We start from the raw sequence: 18,331 nt of genomic DNA, 5'->3' as shown, positions 1-18,331 counted from the left end.
AATGGACCTGATGCTGGACCTGATCTTAAGTCTTGAAGGGAAAAGTAACCAAAGGCTGAGAAAAGACCTGCTAAAAGCCGCACCTTTGTGTTTTTTTCCCCAGATTTGTCGTGCTAATGTGTTCAGCTTTGTGTCTTTTGTGCCTTTTGTGTGGAGATTAGCTCTGCCCTGCTTATCTTGGGCGAGGTTAAACATTTTGTTGTTTGGACAGGGCTGTGATGTACTGTAGCCATAATGAATCTCTGCCAGCATCATCTCACATCATCCGCTGACATATGACTGTGGAAACTATTAGCCTGTAACTGATGCATATCTCTTTCTATTCACATGTGTATGCATGTGTTTATAGACATACTAGTGTTTAGTGTATATAGTGTTTTTGGCAACATGAGTCATCACTGGATAGGCCTGCCTGTGTAGATGTTTTAACTGTAAACAGTTTGCATTGGTTATGTGGAAAAATGCATTCCAGAGATTAATTTTGTATATGAAAGTGTGGGTGAATGCACTGCATGCCCTTCTAAGTCAGTGCAAGCAGCGATGTGTGTGCTCTCCTAAGAAAGGAAATGGCAGGTGTTTTGAGAGCTTATATCAAAGTGTTTTAGTTATATTTGCGTGTGCCTGCTGTCTCTTGTCTCTCTGTCTCTCTTCATATGTGTGTATGTATTTGTGCATGTGGACCACCCAAAGCCTTTGAGGTCATAACAATAACAGGTCCGCTTCCTTCCAGCAATATGGCAATGGTTCCAGTTGAGGGGCTGCAGACGGGACAGATGCTATCAGTCCATATTACAGCAACAGCAGCCTGTCTGTTTAGTGGACTTGTTACAGCTGTGTAGAAGGCTATTTCCCCCTTGGTGCCATTATCTAAATTTGCGATATCCCAAATATACTGTCACAGCCCTATATGTAGTGTGAGAAATTTTTTCAAAGTAGCAATTAAAAAAACCCTGACGCTTCCTAACTTGCAATAAACAATGTATTTGCATCGTTTTGGTGCTAGACCTTCATCAAGCAAAATGTTTTTTTTTTAAAACATAGTTTTATTAAACGTGTTTTTGCAAAGCTGAAAAATTTAACGACAATACACAGATATGATAAACCAATACAAAATACAGACATCCAAGCAAAACAAAAGGAGAGGAAATAAACCGAGATAAAAACAACAACAAAAAAAGTGGGAGTCCAGGGAACCTGTAGTGAACAGCCATCTTCTGGAAAACCTGATATGCTATCACACCAAGCTATAATTCCACATCCTTTTTCCAGGCCAGTTCTATCTGTCCTGCCTTCATCCTTTGAGCTTTAGTGGCCCCCAGGTATCCAAAGAAGGGCTCCCAGATCCAGTAGAATATAAAGGGTTTATCCTTTAAGACTGTGGAGAAAGCTTCAGAAGGGGTGATACTTGTTACAGTATGTAGACACTGATGTAGAGTGGAGCTTTATCATTAGGGTACGTTTCCGTGTGTTACAAAAATCAGAAGGTAACTCATCATTTAGTCCCAGCTGGCAAGTCCTTGCAACGAGATGTGGAGGGTACTTAAAATTTTTATTAAGCTGTTGAACAGTCGTGGTCTAATAGTGCCAGACATGAGGGCAGTTCCACCAACAATGATAAAATGAACCAACAGCAGATTGACATTTAGTACAAAGATCTGGATTCATTCAGTGTCTGGCTTCAGGAGCAACATAAAGCCTGTGTAAAATCTTAAATTGCCTCTCCTGGGCTGTATTAGATGCTAGGACACTAGAAGGCTGGCTGCACAAGACATTCCAGGCCTCTGGTTCTATTATAGTGCCCAGATCAGATCCCATTTGCCTTTAACTTTGACTAGGTCATATGACTTGAGGCTGCAAAGTATCTCATAAAGCCATTTGGTAATGAATTTAAGATGCATATTATCTACCAACAGAGACTCTATAGGGGAGATAGCAAGTTGGCCAGTGAACCTGTGGAAATTTTGGGAAATTATCACTATGACACCAAATTCCCTTTGTACTTGCTGAAATGTGAAGATTGAGTCACCATATCTTTGGCTACTTTGATGCCAGTGCGACTCCAATCAGCACGTCCAGTCCAAACGCCGGACAGTTAGGTCTAGGTTTTCCAGAAGAGAGGTTCATAAAGAAAAACAATTACTCTAATGTTTTAGTTTGCAGACTTGTCACAATATATTCAACATATCCTTTAAAGCATATGTAATATGTTCCTCAGTCGGATCCTATCTAAAGAAGGTGATTCACACTTGAGCCAGGTAGAATTAAGCACATCTATGAACCATTCCAAAAGAAATTGGTAAAAAATGAGAATGACGGTGCTTCTAAGCCGCCATGCTTCGACAAAAAAAAGCTATATCTTTACCTCCTTCTTTTTTTGCAAGTCTGATGTTCTTGAAAAGCACCAGCATAGCTCAACATGTCAATCCTCTTCCAGGAGATGTGCAATTTTGATGTTGCAATTAATTTCTTTAGTCTAAAGCCTTTTTTTCAAAATTTGGTGTATTAAAAAAATCTTCTCTTACTGTTTAAGGGTGTTTCTCTACTTTTTTGCTTCTTAACTTCTGCGTAAACAAATTCCTCCGGTTAGACAGCATTTTCATTTTTGTGATTCTTTATTTTGTGATTCTTTCTCCTCCTGGTGAGCGAAAATACTCTGTGGTAATTAATATGATAATATGTGTGGTGGCATAATTTTTTCCAGGCATCACCGCTAGCCATGTTGAATTGAGGTCTGAGTGAGGTTTCAGCTGGAAACACTGAGGAGAGGCCTAGTACAGTTTGTCTCTGTCAGTGCTTGGCCAGTTAAAGAGGGGAAATAATATTTGTTTTTTGGAGAGGAGAGCGTTTTGCCCACAGGCAGAACTATTCTTATTTGCCCAGATAAATGAGTGAAAATGTGTCTCTGTTAACCTTAGAACCGTATTTGCTCTGTGTGGAGCAGCATAGGTTTCAGTTCACTGTCAGCTTCAAGACATTTCTGCTTTTCTCATGAAGTTGGAAGAACAACACAGCTTACTAATGCACAACTGTATGTGAACCACAGAAACTGTACTGTAGCTTTATGATTTGCTGCACCGCACACTTCAGCCTAAGGAATCAAGTGCACTAATGCGTTTTTTCCATTGCAGAGCTGCTTATGCTTTGAAACATTGTTTTGAGATTACTCTTCAAATTGGTTTCTCAACACCTCAACCCTTATAGGCGGTTTATGTGCGAGGGGGCTGATTTATGATGTTAAATGACAGAGGAGCATTCATCTGTGGTTAAACTGGGTGCAATATACTACTCAGATGCCCATGGCTGCCAGTCCCCCTGTCTGTCTAGACGGGGTAAACACCAGGCTTTATAGACCTGCCGACTGACAATCACTGATGATTGGGTTTGTGGGATCTTAGAGGCCGGGTCAGTTAAAATGATTGACAGCTAGTGGCATTCTTTGTGTGTGTTTGGTGGGGGGTTGTGGAGTAGGATCTAGAGCAGTGGCTTCATCCCTTTATGGCTGATGTAAAGCACCTTCAGTAAGGAGAATATAAGGGCTCCACCTGCACACGCTGTTATGAAATGATCAACACAAATACTGCTCGTAAATGTCAGGTGGATGGGGATACAGTGATATAAAAGAGTCTCTTGGGTTATGAAAAGAACCCTTCCCACAGCCAACAATAACATTCATAATACAGCTGATCAATCATAGTGGTTTGTAGGCAGATAACAAAAACCCTGGGTACTTCTAAGGAAAGACAGCATTGGTTTTGTTTTGCTCCAAGACCCTCAGATCCCATGTCTCATGTGTGGCAGCCCTACAAATTTGGTGCAAACTAGGGATGGTGATTATTCTTGCTGCTATTTATGTGTTTTTTTTTTTTAATTGCTGTGAGATATGATGGGGGCTGGTTCCCCTGGGGAGCTTGGAAAACCCTTTCACAACACTGGCACAGGATAACAGTCACCCAGACTGTCTTTATTACACAGACACAGATACATAAACAATCACATACATTCAAATACTCACACAAATGTTTTTCTCCAGCCACAGTAGTTTCTCCCAATAGAAGGTATGCATTTCTTTGTATTGTTTTATACAGAGAAATTAGAAATTAATCAGAGTCACAGAATGAGATTACATAGACATCAGCTTTCTAAGAACTACAGTATGAGTTGCTCCCTCTGTGTGATGAATGCTACCACTTGCATATCTGTCTTGAGAGAGAGAATTTTAATGGCCAATAACTGGAATCTGCCTGCTGCTGATTGAAGCAAGATGCTGAAATACAAGACTGTTCTTTGCAGTATGGTGTTAGAGTGAAATCTGTCTTCTATTATCTGTATACACCACTCCATCTCAAACTGTTCCCTGCATCAGCTGTTAAAATAAAATGAAAGTAGTATGAGTATGCAGCAACTTTTTACTTACTCATTTGGGTGTGGATGTGCAGTATTCGCTGTTTCCAGGTCTAAGTTACAATACTACATTTTAACATGTGATGGAAAACAGTTCTCATTGGTTTTAAAGAATGAATAACCAAATTAAACACATCCTGGCAGTGGGAAAATGTGCCAGGATAATGCTTTGGTTAATGGCCAAGACTGTACCACAGTGAGTCACTGAGTAAGCAATAGCTCTGAGATCAGTATCACAGTTTAACCACAATGCCAAAGGCATCCAAAAATCTTTTGCACCTACATACAACTTTAGGATGTACATATGTCCCTCTGCAGTCATGCATCTAAGAAACTAAATCTTTTCCAGTCTGTGAGGAAAGATCTGTCAGAGTTCAAGATTAGTTTCAGAGAAATCTCCTTTCCTGTCTCCTTTTTCCCTGGTGGAGCTTTGTGTGCCAACCTCACCTCTCAGTTAGACTAATGGGAAGTGGAAGTGAGAGGTGAATGAAGAAAACAGTGTGTGTGAAAGAGAGAGGAGGCAGACTTAAGTTAGCACATTAAAGTGACAGTGATATTAGTGTTATTTTCTTCAGCTGAGGGTTGGCAGGGTCATTGCACATTGCTGCTCTGCCTACAGGAGGGCCTGAAGGGCTTGGTGTTGGCAGCCTTTGTGGCTTTTTAATGTTGCTTGGCATAAACAGTCAAACCACAGGTTTGTCTCAGGTTAATGTAGATTACCCTGACAGTTGTATTCACAGGAACGGTGAGGGCAGAATTAGGGACTGGAGGATTCACATACCCTCACGTTCACATTTTTACGAAACCAACTGAACACCTCCATCTTTACTAGTTAATGGTAATTCAACACCAAGTAGGGGTTGGTTTCAAATCCTGTTTTTATTGTTTTCCTGTTCTTTCCTGCATCAGATTGAAGATTCCCCCTGTTCATTGGTGTGGACTAAGCAATATATCTTTTGTCCACAAGGGGGTAGACATTCAGCACACATATAGTGTTTTTTTCACTGTCAAAGCCTTGGATCAATTTCAGCAAATGACTGGGGACACAATGAATCCTATCTGACTGTGTTTCAGCTGAGTGTGTCCTCATGCTGTGGCTTTGGTTTCACTCCTGCATGAACACTGACAGAGATCTCCTTAAAAGCCAAATGCACAGTCATACCCCTCAATATCCCAAACTTCACTTCAGCACAACACAGCGTGACAGAGAAGACTTCAAACTCAAGAGGACCCGGTCATTACCTGTAAGGACCTGGTTATTACTCAATCAGTGTCTAATTATCTTTGTTTTTTCCTCAATAGTTCCATCTCCAAACCCTTAAGTAACAAACTTGCAAGCAATACTTGTGATTATATATTTATAAAAAAGATTAGTAACAATTGACTTTAGGGATATATTAGAAAATAAATGGCAGAATGAGAAGAGCACTTAGTGACATCATGCAGCTTCCCTCAGCCACACATACTTACACTGCATGACAGCAGGAAGGGACTGTAGGATTAAGTTACAAGTAGAATTTCAAATAGTTGCCGCCTTGAGAAGACCAGCATTTGTCACCCTCAAATCCTGTATTTACTTCTTCATTAATTTTGTTAATGCAAGCATAATGTCCTCATCAAGTACCATGATCTTCATCCGCATTGATGGGAGGTAAAATTTTCCACATTATTGTTTTTTTAACAACCTTGAACAGTATCCAGTTTATGTTGTTATGCATATGCCATTATATATGCATAGACCGCACTGTAATTGAGTCTGCAGGAGCAGATTTTTTTATGTAATTTTGCAGTAATATTTATGGCTGGCTATGTTTCCAGCATCTTGAGGCTTCTAATCAATTTGTGTTTAATGACATTCTTAATGGGAGTCATGGTAACACACACACACACACACACACACACACACACACACACACACACACACACACACACACACACACACACACACACACACACACACATACACATACACAGAGGTTGGTTCAAAACCTGACAATGGATGTCAAAAACCATTGGATTATCTTGTCCACATTGTCTCATTGTTTTCACTTTAGTAGGATGTTACATTTTGGTGGTTCACATGACATGGTGTATTATGATGTATCATGATGTATCATATATAGATATATGTATATATCTATATATGTCATGTGAGTTTTGTATGACTGCTTTAGGTCAAGTCAATGTCATGTCAAATATCTTCATTTTGTGTGTGTGTGTGTGTGTGTGTGTGTGTGTGTGTGCGTGTGTGTGTGTGTGTGTGTGTGTGTCATATGGGTACAGGGGATACATGATTTCTAGATGTGTCTGTGGATTTATGACAGCCCTGCACTTCGTCCTTACTAAGCCTGATACTCACACTCCTCCAACATACTCAGATGCATTGTGCTGCGTCTCTCCCTTTCTCTCTCCCAATGCTTACTCCTCCACCAAGATCCCAACACACCACTACAGTCATATATCTGCATTGTGTATAATCCCAAAACATTTTTGTCCTATTGTTTCTGGAAGCACAGTTCTTCTATTGTCCCTCTACTGTCAGTCCATTCTCACACTTTCCAACTTTGACTCTCAAGGGAAATTTGTTGGCTTGTATTGGCCAGATTCAAGCTTGTGTTGGCAGGATTGTACTGGCAGTATATTGGACTATGAGTTCAAACTAGGGACATTTCCCGCACTACGTTAAGGTGGCCTGTTTAATCTCTTAAAATCAGTGGCTGAGGATATGGACAGACAAAGCCTAGTTTTAGCTGCACTCAGTCAAGATGAATAAAAAAATGCTTCTGTTCCCTCGTAAGGCCCTGCACTGATATAGTCGAAAATGAATATTTCCTATGTATTTATTGCCCTATCTATCATCCAGTGTCACTTTTAGAAGGGGCCCCTATTGTTTTTGAGGTGACCTGCTTTGACTTTTCTCTTATGACATCATTTCATAAAGTTTCAGATGATTCACCCGAGGCATGTGCTCACTGTAAAAACACACTGTGGAATTTCTGCTACCAGGTCACCACATTTGCTGATATCATACCCATGAAGTCAATGCCATTATAGTTGATGAGAGATACATAGCAGTATATCATACTTGTCTCAGACTGCATTTTCACTGTAAAGACACTTTGGTATGTTTGTAATAAGCCTAATCCGTCTTCATTTGTGTTCGAACTTGCTGAACTCAATTCTCAGATTCAAGCTCCTCTGATTCACACATCAGAAAGCCTGGACAAGTGCCATCCGTAATTCACTCAGCTTTTCCATTCATGGTCCCCATTTTAAGATGCTTTTATAACATGATCTCAGTTATGTATAAAAACAATCCTTGTTCCCGTTAACATCTGGGCTTTGATGGGCTGCTTATTACCTGTCACAAATGTGGAGCAGTGGAGGGCATGTTTTTAGAGATAAGGGGATGTGGTGCCCTCATCTGTTCATGACTATCAGTTGTTTGCCTGTCAGTGCTGGAACAACACAGATGACTTGGCACGTATATTAGCATACACAAGCGTGTGTACATATTTTCCTCCTCACTGATGGCTGGAGTTTGACAGTCAGCGCATCTCTGACCCTGACTGTGTTTGTTAAAGTGCTTGCATTTGCAGCTGCCATGAAGGTCACCAGTGAACACCGGGTGTTGCTTAACTTTGACCAGGTTGTGTTAAACCACACTGTGAGAGCAAAAGGGAAGGGACGATTTGAGGGAGTGGGTCAGAGTTTAAAGGCAGACAAAAAAGAGGGACACTGCATGGGAGAGAAAACATAAATCAAGAATAGACAGAGTGACCTGCTGGTTGAGGTCAAAATGAAAGTGAATGACCTTTGTGTTTATTTGTAATCTAAGGACAAAAACACTCCAAAACAAACATAGTAGATGATCTACCCACTGTAGTCCACTCTCAAATTTGTCATAGGAACAATGCTTTCTCTATTCCCCTACAGATGGAATTTGGAGTCAGGTTGGTGGCTCAGGAAGATCCGATCATTCCATTGTTATCTGGGAGAACGATGGTGATATAGTTGTCCTTGAAGACAGAAGGGGACTGAGTGCATCTGGGCAGAAGTCTGTAGCTACAGTAGTCCAGTTGCTCGCACAGTTTTTAACAAATATTCCTGGAGTAATAAGACAGCAGGTTATGTAAGAGGTAGAGGTAGCCTCAAGGGGTCTATATATGCTAGTGCAAAAAATATTCATGCCATAATACTGAGGGTGGGTGCAGTATATTTGTCATCTGTCAGATATTAGAATAACGATTGCTGAAGTAAAAACTGGGGGCAGATTCATGCCAGATGATTTTTTTTACATGAAACAGAGCCCGGGAAATGGAAAGAAAAGAGAAAAAGACCAATATGGATAACAGGGGATTGAACAAGGACTTCAATATGTGAGAGGTACTACTGTGGACTGAGGGACTGTGTTCGCTCATGTAACTGTTGAACATTAAGAGTGGTTCTCCATTTACCTGTCATTCATATGAAGACCTGGGCAGCCGTTCACATCTCTTATGCAGTCTAGTCTTGTGAGTTTAGGGTAAATGTCTCAGCACATTGGTGTTAAGTAATGACGGGGACTCATGGAAAGTGTCATTTAACTCAGCACTGCTTGCTCCCCTCTCCAGCTGGCTTTGATACTCATGCATATAAATATCCATGTATGCAATTAAATTGTGAAATGCTGGGTCAATGTGAATTATTGGTTTTGTTCTTTCCTTCAGTCTCGGGGCATGACTCGAGCTAGGACTGTCTGTCACTTTGACTTTATGGCTGGTGAGGGAGGCAGCTGGTGAAAACAGGGTGTTTTGGAAGCAACTGAGGAGAGGAGTGATGAGGGAGACCAGTTACGCTGTCACAGTTGTGGGTTTGGCTGGACATTGGACTGCAGTCTGACATTGTGACATCATCTGTTCAGGAAAATGAAGTGACAACAACAAAGTCTCTTTTGTTATGATGAGACCCTAAAGATTAATAAACCATCTGTAATGTTGCCCCAAACCAAGCCCACAATCTATCAACTCATGCCAGTTCTTACTCTTGGTTGGTCTAAAACAATGACAGCTCTTAAATAGTACTCTTTTGACATGGATGCAAGTGTGGTTGTGCAGACAGTGCTGCCACATGTAAAGATCCTGATGGGGTTAAAATCAAAGTCAAACAAAGTCATGGCTGTCATGGAAAACTTCAGTTAATATTCTCTGTAAACCCCATCTTGTTATAAATTAATAACACACCCATTAAATGTGAGTTCAGAACAGTTGTGTGGCACATGTATTTACCATGCACATGTATATATTCAGCAGACATAAATACAGACGGTTTCTGTCACAACATGAATGCAATAAACACTGTTTGTCTGCCTCTATTCTATTGTATGATACTCATCCAACCTAGGGCTCCATTTATTATCAGATCTGTTCTGGAATTGTTCTCAGGCCCGAGTTAAATGCGGAGATTTAACTTTTACCCTCAGAAATGAAAATTTCCAACTGTAAATGAAGGTGAGAGAAGGAACCAAAGTGCACTGCAGTGAAGCACCCTGCTGACAAGCCTCAGTATATGTTTGGAGGTAGTTGCGTGCACTCACCTGGCTCAGGCCAGTGTAATCTGGATTACTGTCAGCATGGTCTTTGTTGTTGTGGTTGGTGAAAATCTGGCTCCTCGGCAACCTGAAGTGTGGTGAAATGATACTGAGCAGAGAAGTGTCCTTGGGGCCCATTCATTGAGGAAGCAGCGGCGTGCAATCAGTGGTATTAAATAGCACACACATGCATGTGCATATTTGTGGGTGTTTACCTTACATGTTTCTCCCTGCTGACAGTGTGTGGAACATGACCAATAAGCTCAGGTTTCAAGGCTGAGATAGTTTGATTTCAAAATATATTGTGTGTGTATCATTGCCTTTTCCTCTGTGTGTATGTACTTGCACAGCTGCTGCTCTGTGTATACATTTGAATTAAGCATGTATTCATGAATGTGTGTTATACCTCTGATATCAATAGTTGGTAACAGCTATGGTAACAGCCTGGGGAAAAATAATGGGTTGGAGAAATGAGGACTTGTAGTATCAAAGTCAGGGTGTGTTTATTTTTGATTTGGATGTTTTTCAAATCTATCATATCTGCCATAAATGAAGCACTTGTTGTATCTTCCAGATAACTGCTGTACCCATTCCAGCTTTCAGCTTGTAATCACAGGTGGTTTATTGACACAGAGTTTGTGCATTCCACTGCAAAGATACTGCATCTACAATACAGTATGAATCATTTTCTGTTGCATCAGTATTGATTTAGAATAACTTATGTATTATGTATGTTAATACTTTTATGCTGAAAATAATATGGCATTGAATTGGTTAAGGCAGCTCCAATTAAGGAAATGTATATTTTTTGAGGAGGATGGTTTCATTATGCATGTATTTTAAAGGCTGCGATGACTTAAAGATAATCTATTGTGTGCTATGCTGTGCTTTGCCTATGTCTGTCTGTGACATAGGCTTATGCTTGTGTGTGTGTGTGTGTGTGTGTGTGTGTGTGTGAGAGAGAGAGAGAGATAGAGTGATGATGAGCTTTCGGGTGACATATCTAAACAGACTTGACATTAGGGCCTCTAGAGTCATCTGAGGTGCATCTCTCAGACACGCTGAAGTGTCAGCCTTTGAAGATTATGACATGCAATGCAATAACATGGATCTTTTTCCATGTTGTTATTTCAGTTTTGTTTAGAGTATTGGGACTCTACACATGGAAGCTATTACCCTGAGGGCTTAGGAGTGCTTTTCCATAGAGAGAAAGTCGGCTGGAGACCATCTATGCATTATGCCCAGGGGCTTGTTTTTCCGTGAAGCCCCCCGTCTTCTCCATGGAGGAGAGGAAGGCCTGGTTTCCTTTTGAGGCTAACCATAAGAGTGTGAAACCTGGCCCACAAGAATCTATGTGTGCTCTTAAAAGAAAATGCCACTTTAAAGTCTGAAAAGAAGTTGCAGTATAGGGTTATTTTATGCATTTTATATATAATTCAAAGCTTTGTCCTTTGCATTATTAATGGTACGAAGGTAGGCTGCCATTCCTCCACCAAAACTTCAACCCTCAGAGGAGTGAAGTCCAGTGCACATCATGTTTCCATCCGTAGCTGGACTTCACACTCAAATTCATACCCAGCTTTGCCATGATGGAACATCAACCATCTCTTGACTCTCAGTTAAGAACCATCTGTGTTCTTCCTTGCCCATCCAGAGATGAGCCATCCAGCTCTGCCCGGCTGCCGGAATCAGTGGTCCAGACTCTGCAAGTCTGTAAAGAAGAGGAGAGTCATAGGAAGCCCATCTGGACTCCATCAGGACTAGGTAAACAGAGCCAGATCCTACATGGAGCAGTGGAGCCAGGCCTTGGCTCCCACCCACCATCACAAAGAGTCAGGCAATGGCTCAAGATACAAAATGATACACACATTGTCATTAACTCAAACCGTGTGCAAAAATGCAAATCTGCTTAAAGCTCAGTGTGCATACTCACCCTTGTGCCATTTTACTTTAGTCCACCAGTAGGGTAGTGGAGAACAGAGGAATTGTAAATCTTCTCAAAGGCCAGGTCAAATGTTTTCCTTTCGTACTTTTGTGATCCATTAAAACTGTTTTAATAATGTCTGCTGCTTTACTAGCCTATATCTTTGTTAACTTCCTCTTGCACCTACCACACACTAGCAGGTGCCAACCCAACTGTGCCTTAAGTCAAAAAAAGTTTTGTTTCAAGTATTCATCAAAAAGAGAGTATTAGACCAACAGTGGGGTTCAAAGGGAGAAGGAAAGATGAAGTGCAAAAACATGTAAGAACAACTTTGGTGTGCTCTTACATGACCTCTTAACACCCTGTGTGTATGTATGAAGATTGTCTCCACAGTTGATTTAATGCTGCTGTCTTTCTCTTTTGGGTGTCTCCACCTGGAGCTTACATTAAGCTCTGAAGTTATGTAAAAAGGACACTGAAGGAGAGTGAAGTAAAACAGTTTCTACACGTGTTCAGATCATACCTCTTTTTCTCTTCAAGACTGCCATCACAAAAATAACAGCCTTGTTCCTTCAGCACTCCATCTCCTAGCGGCGGTCAGCACTTTGTATTTCTTCTTGCGAGAATGTATCGTCGTCCAGCTTTACTTCATGTTCCAGCATCAACGTTAACTGTTGTGGACCTAACCCGGCCTTGTTGTCACACGCTGCAAGGCTGGATTGTTCCACTGGCTCTCTTGAACTCTACACTTCATTACTTTGGTGCTTTATTGACTTGAGATGTTTTTCTGTCTTTCAAATAGAGAGATTAACTGTCCCGGCCTTGCGCTCACTGCACATTTGATCTTTTGTTCTATGTGGTGATCAGCCTTGGAAAGAGGCACAGTGGCCATAAAGAAGCTAACTGCTCTGCGTCCTGTTTCTGGAGAGATTTATTGTAATAATCAGGTTGTAAGCGGTCATGGCCAGGGCAACTACATATGGAAATACGCAGTGGTAATAATGATAATAGGTCTGCTTTATAAACACTGACATTCAGCATAGTCTCCATTTTAAAAAAAAAAAAAAAAAAAAAGGAACCCCAGTGGTCCGTGTTGTAGACATCATCAACACTGTTGATGTTCTCATCTGGAGTAACTGTTTTTTTGTGAACTGTTCCATTGGGAACCTGCTTCCAGACACTGGAAACAGTTTGGGGTTAGTGGCAGACTGAAGCATAGTTGTCCTCTGCTTGTTCCCCTGCTACACAGGTTTGTGAACCTCAAGTCAGACTGCTTCAACCTTCACAGTAATATGTAACTGGAAATTTATGTCTTTGAATGCAACTCTACTGGAGTGAAAAGCTTGGTCCATTTCCCATGATTTCTCCTGTTTCTTCTGGTGTTTGTACATTTAAAACTATTTGTGATGGGCTTCAAAACCCTGAATAACAAGTCTTTTTTCTTGGACATCCAATGCCAATGTTTTTAAATTTCTCACTTTCTACTTTACCTGTGCTATGGCAATAGAATGTTTGAGGTAAGGGAAATAAACTACAATTATGGTTAGGGTAAGGCAACTAAAACACCTTATAAAAAGGTGAATGTATTTTGCAGGTTTGTGACAAGGCCCCGGTCTCCTGCATGCAGGAAAGTCAGATGTGCTACACTCCCTAACCGTCTGCCTTAGCATATAAAGGGACCACTTTCCTATATTTGTAGGGATACTGTGCTGCTCTGTCTTTATCCACAGACATAAAGATGGACTCTAACTTAAATAAGAACTATATTCCAGACCCGCCTCATCTCCCATTCCAATGCAGGTTTTTACATTAAGACAGGAATTTGGAAAAAGTGCCGACAAACTAGATTATGAGTATATCAAAGGTGAAAAGTGTGGAAGAGACAAGGACACAGAGGGAGTCAGTGTCAGAGAGATGTTGTCTGGCTGTGGACGTGTGCATATATCCATAGGTCTGCATTTAATTTCTCTGTGCTGTGGGGATTCCATTACCGTTTATCAGTGAGAGCATTATGTCGCTCATGAATGCCATGTGTCTGTCTGTCCTGCGTACCTAGGAAACATTTATTAGATCTTGCCTGCTGAAAATGAAGACTGCACCACATGGAGGTCTGTCATTGTTTGAAATTGACCAAAACGGACTCTGCCAATGTTACTGTTCACGAGCATGTAAATGTCTATTCTACTGTGCATTCAGAAAGTCTTGACACTGTCACTTTTTTCACATTTTGTTATGTTGTAGTCTTATAATAGAATAGTTTAAGTTTTCCTCATCAATCTACACTCAACACCTCATAATGACAAAGCAAAAACAGAATTTTAGAAATGTGAGAAAAACCCAAATGTCACATGTAAGTATTCAGATCCTTTGTTATGACACTTGAAAATTTGCTCAGGTTCCTCACATTTCTCTTGATCATCTTTGAGATGTTTTTGCACCTTGATGGAGTGTACCTGTTGTCAATTCAATGCATTAGACGTGATTTGGAAAAGCACAGACCTGTCTATATAATATCTCACAGCTGACAACAAGAACCAAGCCTTGAGGTTGAAAGAACTGCCTGCAGAGGTAAGAAAGAGGATTGTGTTGAGGCACAGATCTGGGGGAGGCCATAAAGAATTCAGCTGCGTTGAAAGTCCCCAAAGCACAGTGACTCCCCTAATTCTTAAATAAAATTAAAAAGTTTGGAACAAGCAGGACTCTTCATAGAGCTGGCTACCTGGCCAAACTGAGCAATCCGGGGAGAAGGGTCTTGGTAAAAAAGGTGACCAAGAACCTGATGGTCACTCTGACTGAGCTCCAGAGATCCTGTGTGGAGATGGGAGAACCTTCCAGAAGGACAACCATCACTGCAGCAGTTCTCTGATCTGGGCATTTTGACAGAGAGGCCAGACAGAAACCACTTCACAGTCAAAGTTTGCAAAAAAGCTGCTAAAACACTGTGAGAAACAAGATTCTCTGGCCTGATAAAACAAGGACTGAACAGTTTGACCTCAATTCTAAGCATCATGGCAACATCATGTTGTGGGGTGTTTTTTAGTGGCAGGGAGAGGCAAGATTGCCCAGGGTTGAGGGAAAGCTGAACAGAGCACAGTGCAAAGTGATCCGTAATGAAATCCCTGGTCCAGAGAGGACTTCAGACTAGGCCAAAAGTTTACCATCCAATACGACAATGACCCTAAGCACACAAGGCAATGCAGGAGTGGAGCCCTGACTTGAACCCAATCGAACATCTCTGGAGAGACCTGAAAATCACTGTCCACCGATGGTCCCCATCCAACCTGACAGAGCTTGAGAGGATCTGCAAAGGAGAAAATCCTCAAATCCATGTGTGCAAAACTTGTCACGTCAAACCCAAGAAGACTCAAGGCTGTAATTGCTCCCAAAGGTGCTTCAAATAAGTACTGAGTAAAGGGTCTGAAGGTCTTATGTCAATGTGTTATTTTTCTTTTTAATGCATTTCTAAACTTATGCTTTGTCATTATGGGGTATTGAATGTAGACCATGGGTCACCCACCTTTTTTTAACTCTGAGGGCTTTTTTTAAATATAAATTTTAGAATATTTTGCCTTTGTTTATAGGACAGTGACAGGAAACAGAACAGAGAGTAGGGGAATGAGATTGAGCAAAGTGTTGGGAATCCAATTGGGGCCTCAGCTGCTCTGAGCATTTGCGCCCATATAGTATGTGCCCTAACTATTTGGCTATTGGGTCACTCCCTCTGAAAGCTACTTTAACAAAATAAAAGGGACTGAGAGCTACTCATGTTTTTTATTACTGGTGACATTTATTCACAAACAAACATGGGCTAAAAAAACATGGGGCTCAAGTGTAATCCCACAGTTTGACACACTTAATCCATTGCAAAATATTTCCTGTTTGTTGGAAAAGTTTAGTTTATATCTGTTCTGTTATCCAGAAGAGTTGCTATCACTGCATGTCTGACTATGGCATATCTGATGTAAACAAACTTTATAGAGTAACTCATTTGACTGACAACTGAAAAATAATGATTTGGTGTTGAGGAGGTGTATGTCTGTCTTTCTATCTGATTTAGTTGTAATTGGAGTAGATTTACTGAGTGAAATTGTGTTTCTTAAAGTTTGTATTATGCATCAATGGTTTGTACTATATTCTCAGAGCCTTTGGGTGAGCTACTCTAAAACAGGAGGTAATGGTAGCTCATGAGCTACCTGTTGAAGACCCCTGCTGTAGATGGATGTGGGAAAAATTAATTCTAATGATTGTAGCATAAGGCTGCGACACCACAAAATGTAAAAAAAAAAGTCATCTGAACACTTTCTGAATGAAATATTTAAGTTATACAAACTTACACACATCCTGGGATGTTTTCAGTTTGGAGAGTTTTATTATTGTTTTTTATTAGGAGCAGGTGCATCGGCTAGGATTGTGTTTGGTCCAACTGAAAGGCAGTTTCAAATAGTATCTGCCTGATTTTGGACATAAAGTAGTGTGTTTCACATGCACCCTTTAGATCAACTACAGTGGCATAAATGATCAGGGAAGCAGGGAAAACAGACTTTTCCTGAAGCCTCTTAACTAAGAGTGTCACATGTAAAAAGAAATATGGATCAAAGGTCAGTAATTATCTTCAGGAGATAAATTGTCATGCCCTTATTATAGAGCAGGAGCTAAGAGACATTTAAATTTGAATGTAAAGGCAGTATGGCTTTGCTGTTGATTTATATTTAACCAATTTTAAATAATTGCTTGCTTCATTCTAGCAGCAGGTATACCTTTTTTGTATATCTCAAAAGTGATAAGTGTTGGAAACCCCATAATTTGAGCACGTAAGTCATCTTAAGTGTACCATAAGACTCAGTCCCTCACCACATTCCTGTGCCACCCAGACTCCAAATTACTGTAAACTAAACCAAAGCCACACCATGGCAACGGAAGGGTGTCAATTTGGACAGGAAGGAATTTATTTGAACGTGACTAGAGTTTCTCCGGCTCAGCTCCCTGGTGGGGATGTGAAAAGGGTCTCTGGTTACACTGTCCCTTGACATATATGCCACATGCACCCCAAACAATAGCCGATTCATCCATGTCTCTGTCTGTCTGCAGCAGCAGCCAGGGGAGGCCACCAGGAATGAAAAACACCTCAACCCACCCCAAATGAGAATACATGCAGTGTATTCATAGATAAAACATTTACAATCATGCATAAATAGATGGCTATATATATATGATTTTTATACACACCCTGTATATTATAATATACAGGGTGTGTATAAAAATCATCATAAAAAAATATTAACAAAAAACATATGACTTAAAAATGATTCTGTAAAATTTCTATTGTGGGAATATACTATACCGTTACATCTGGGAATGCACCAACCTGATCCACCAATATTGATTTGGGGGTATTTTGGGGTATTTGGATCCTACCAAGAGGATCATGTATTTAAGATATTTTTTGGGCTTTTGTGCCTTTATTTGATAGGACAGTAGAGAGCAACAGGAAATGGGCAGAGAGAGGGGGAATGACATGCAGGAAAGAGTCAGGCCAGTCGGTAGTCAAACTGGCGACTTGCCTGCTAAGAGCATTTGCGCTCATGTGGTACGTGCACTAACCATTCAGCTACTGGGTTGCTCTGATGTATTAGCTAAATAAGACCAAATCAAAAAGGATCAAGAAGGCCCATAATAATGGGTAGCCCAAAGGGTTAAAGCTGCGACCGTGACCTGCAATGTCCTTGGTCCACATCCCAACAGGTTGGGTTGCATGTCATTTTATCTCCATCTCTCTCTCTCCTCTTTTCCTGTCATCTCTTTACTGTTAACTGTTAATAATAACCAAAATCAATTACATGCAGTGAGGTATGCAGATTTTTCTTTCTGTGAAAAGAAAATACTGGTATCAAATCAATAGTTGGTACTTCTACCCTGAGTTGAGGTATGAGAATTGAGAGAGAAAAAGTTAGATTGATGCATCCCTACTTACATCTATATGTGAATACTACCTACCAACTCCTTCTGAATACCTGGTATGACCTTAGCTGACTGATTCTTATCCGTCTCATATTTCTGTCTCAGACTTATCTGGGAGGCCCTGCGATGGACCTGTGACACAAAATGTCATGCCCTTCAAACGAGAAAACCAGCTATGTTTGTTTTTTCTTCTCCACAGCCTGCTAGCATGACACACATACACTCACAGTGAAGTTGTTTTTTTAACTTAGGTAGCATAGAGGAGTAATTGATTCACAGCATCCTGCATGAACACATACTGTAGGTTCTGTAGACGTTGGAGCAGCTAGCTCGGGTCACACTCCAGAATAATAAACCTGTAGTGGGGTGATGTGTGTGAACCCTACTGGACAGTCCCCTCTACTCTATTCTTCCCTCCCCCAGTTTCTCCTCCCAAGCCCAGGCCAGAGAGCGGAGGTGATGAAGGGCCCCAGAGTTCC

General features: G+C 40.8%; 1 protein-coding gene across 9 annotated transcripts in view; it reads left to right on the top strand.

Annotated features, from left to right (window-relative positions):
• Nucleotides 1–18,331, top strand: part of znf469 (zinc finger protein 469) — a 181,108-nt gene that overhangs the window by 16,516 nt on the left and 146,261 nt on the right. For 7 of the 9 annotated variants that reach the window (XR_011694238.1, XR_011694241.1, XR_011694240.1 and 4 more), the window contains one exon: nucleotides 11,625–11,734. The exons of the other annotated variants lie outside the window; for them this stretch is intronic. The gene's annotated coding sequence lies outside the window, so the exon portion shown is untranslated. The remainder of the gene's footprint in view (nucleotides 1–11,624; nucleotides 11,735–18,331) is intronic. 9 annotated transcript variants of the gene reach the window in all.

The sequence above is a fragment of the Trachinotus anak genome, unplaced genomic scaffold, assembly GCF_046630095.1.
Source record: "Trachinotus anak isolate AG129_WGS33_773 ecotype Australia unplaced genomic scaffold, CSIRO_AGI_Tana_v1 ptg000002l, whole genome shotgun sequence".
Classification (NCBI taxonomy): domain Eukaryota; kingdom Metazoa; phylum Chordata; class Actinopteri; order Carangiformes; family Carangidae; genus Trachinotus; species Trachinotus anak.
Note: the sequence above shows the minus strand (reverse complement) of the source record. Positions and strands in the feature narration are given on the sequence as shown.